The sequence below is a fragment of the Camelus ferus genome, chromosome 13, assembly GCF_009834535.1.
Source record: "Camelus ferus isolate YT-003-E chromosome 13, BCGSAC_Cfer_1.0, whole genome shotgun sequence".
In the NCBI taxonomy this organism is placed as follows: Eukaryota; Metazoa; Chordata; class Mammalia; order Artiodactyla; family Camelidae; genus Camelus; species Camelus ferus.
In genome coordinates, this window is record NC_045708.1 from 42,415,777 (window position 1) to 42,419,226 (window position 3,450).

At 44.8% G+C, this 3,450-nt stretch overlaps 1 pseudogene; it reads left to right on the top strand.

The window, feature by feature from the left end:
- The first annotated feature begins 268 nt into the window (after window positions 1-268).
- On the top strand, window positions 269-1,828 carry LOC102504423 (annotated as a pseudogene).
- The last annotated feature ends 1,622 nt before the right edge of the window (window positions 1,829-3,450 follow it).

Below are 3,450 nucleotides of genomic sequence, written 5' to 3' on the forward strand. Positions count from 1 at the left end.
AAAAATGGCTCAGACACATCACTGCTGTCTGGTAACTCCTGGTCTAGTTTTGACATAGATAAATAAAGAAGTTATTATAACACCAGCTCAAGCCTCTAAGGAAGGAAAATCAGATGCAATGTAGATAAAAGAAAAAAAGATTGCTATCTATAATATAAAAGAAACCCTTACAAAGTGATAAGAAAAAGAAAAACCATCCAAAAAAAGGGCAAAGACAATGAATTAGCTATCCAGCCAGAAGCAAATCCAAACGCCCCATGAATGTGAAATGACGCTCCTCATTGGCAGCATCAAGAAAATACAGGGGGCGGGGGCTGGGCCCCAGAGCGACGGCCTCCACCTCGGTAGTGCTGCGTCAGCTGCCACCGTACCTCCCCTTCCGCCCTCCCTCACCCCAGATCTGGACACTTCCCTCTGACACCGTGGCGCTGACCGCCCACTTCCTCGGACCTCACCCCCAGGCGAGCCAAGACATCCCTCGCTGCCGTGGTACTGACCTCTGACACCTCTTGTTTTCTTCTAGATCCAGTTCCGGGGCTGCCATGATTGAAGCGGTAGCAGGGCCAGCGGAAGTCCTGTGTTTCTGGCGGGGGAAGTGCTGGAGCGTGTGGTGACCGTCACCAATCCCCTACCTCCCACAGCCACTTCTGCGTCCAGTAAGGCTCTGGCCTGGGCCGGTGCCCAAATCTACTGCCTCCCCCAGACTCCAGTCAGCCAGATGTCCAGCCTGAGGGCCAGACTGTCTTTCTACCGCACCAAGGTGAGAGGGGTCAGTGTATCCTTTCCACTCCACCAAAAATCCTGTTCTGTGACCTGAGGCTAGACCCTGGAGAGCCCAAATCATACTCCAACAGCCAAGTGCATCCTATAGAGGGACCACCTTCCTTTTGGGGTCAGTCAGTCAAGTATGTCTAACTGACCAGTGGCTGCCAGCCCGTCAACTCACCCATCAGTTTACTCAGGGTCTCTCTGAGGGTTCTTGTGCTGATCAGCCTTCAAGATGTCCAACTTCTCCAGGATAAGGCTGTAGCCCCATCCAGTCCATTCTGGAGGAGGATGAAGGTGGGAAGAAGGCTCATGGCTCGCTGAGGTGGCTGGGGAGAACCTCGTGGCTGCCACATCCTGCCACAGCCTCCATCTCTACAATATCAGTGATGCCTGAGGAAAGGTTGGGACATTTGGCAGCTTCAAATCTGTATATAGACTTGGCGAGGACGTGGTGGGGACCTTAAACTTAGGGGAAGGAACTGTAGCTTGTTTGCAGTTTTCAGTAAGCTTACAGATTGAGGAGCATGTACAGCCTGAGTACCAGTGGCGTCGCAGGGCAGAGGGGTGGACCCTCTGTGTCTCATGTCACTCATGCCCGGAGCCAGGAGTCCTGCCTCCATACAGCCAGAACCAGCTTCTCCCTCCCCATCGCTCTCAGCTCCACCCCAGGTTTCTGCACAGCCATTGTGTCCCTGCAGTGGGATTGGCATTTTGAGTGAACCAGGTTTGGTGCTCCTACCTCCCATGGAAGAGCCCAAGCCTGCCACCTGGACAGGGCCTGAGCAAATGCCCACAGAAACCTTCAGCCGGGTCCTCCCCATCATGGGGCTGCCTGCAAGCCCTTCCCTCAGCTCGTGTGCAGCCCCAGGCCCCAGCACCATAACCATCCGAAACTGGCCCACCTTGGCACTGCTTTCTTCAGGATGCTGAGACCTCTCAGCACCTGGACTCTAGTAGGGCCCACTTCTTCCACCTGGGGTTCAATGGCACAGACAATGGGAGGCAGCTTTCAGCTGTAATATTAACTTATTTATTCAGAATAAATTGGCAGCTGCTAGTGGTTAACAACAACAAAAAAAGAAAGAAAATACAAAGTAAATAGCAGTGAGATACCACTCGTTACATATGAGGGTAGCAAAAGTAAAAGAGAATGATAGTATGTGCTGCTGGCAAAGATAAAATAAGGAAATGTTGCTGCATCCATGCTAATGGAAGTGAGGGAATTACTATATTCTCTTCAGAAAGATACACGGTGCCATCTACTACAACTTTAAAAAGCACACGTCCTTTGACTCTGAAGTGTTAGGTTTGGGGATCTACTCATAAAACTTAAAGCATCAACAGATACTGATAAATGTACCAGGATGCTTATTTCAGCATTGTTTATAAAAATTAGTGGAACAAAAGTAAGTGCCCATCAGCAGAGAAGTGGTTAAAAAAATCTGTGGTATATTCATACCACTGAAACTTATACAGCCATTGAAAAGAGTGACTTATATCTATACCAACTGACTGATGGAGAGCTAGAATGGGGTAGTTTTCTAGTGTTTAAAGTGATAAAAAGCAATATGCCAAGGAATGTATATATGATCTCATGTTTTAAGCCAATAACAAAAATCCTTACATTTGCATATGTGTGTGTATGAACATATGTGTGTGTGTGTGTGTGGACATATATGTGTAAATGTTGTAAGGAGCTTAGAGGAAGATATGGAAGGCATCCTGGTTGTTAGATTAGCTTGAAGGGCAAGGGAGAGTAAATAAACAAAAAGCTATATTAAAAAAATTGCTGTCCAGGGTAAACAAACAGAAAATGGTTTGCATAATGAGGCAGAATCAGTAAAATTATATCTACATTTTTTAGTATACGTGTCTAAAGAGATAAATGAAAAGATGGTCACCAAATTATAAGCAAGACAACTGGAATTTCAAATGACTTTTTACTAGCTTCTTATACTTTTCAATACTTGCTCATTCTTTACAATTAATTTGGTTTACTTATATGATTGAAAAATTCATAAAGTGAGAAAAACAACCAATGTCAGTGCTGGTCAATATTGCATGGAGTTAACTAAGAAGACTTCATGCAGGACATGGTATCTGAACTTGACTTTAAGATTCTATTAGACTGGGAGGAGATCTGAAAAAGGAGGGTGTTCACTGTAGAGTCAGAAGCATGGCAGTGGAAAACGTGGGGCTACCACCAGGCATCCATCTCATCTGGAACAGAAGATAAAGAATATGCAAACAGCTGCAGTTCCGGGACCAAAGTAAAACCAAAGAGGTAAGAAGTAGGAATGGCCACCATAATGCATATACAAAAAAAAATGTGATTTTTAGAGTTAACATTAACAAACGAAAGCAGCTTGGTTTCTTCAAGTTTTACAAATTGACAAATATTTTGAGTTCTTAGGACTCTGTCCATGGTGACACCATGTGTTTCACTCAGATGTAAACTTCAGTTGGGTAACATTTTCACTTTAAACCCTCCTTCCCGTCAGTTTCCAACTCGGCTGTAAATATTTGCTTGCAGAAAAAATGTCACTAAAGATCTAAGCTCAAGCTTCCAAAAAAAAAAAAATGGTCATTTTGAAACAAGAAGAAGTCATATTCTGCATGTTAATTAAACAAGAAGTCTCAAGACCTAGGGCTCAGAGCTCATTTCAAAAAAAAAAGATTCTT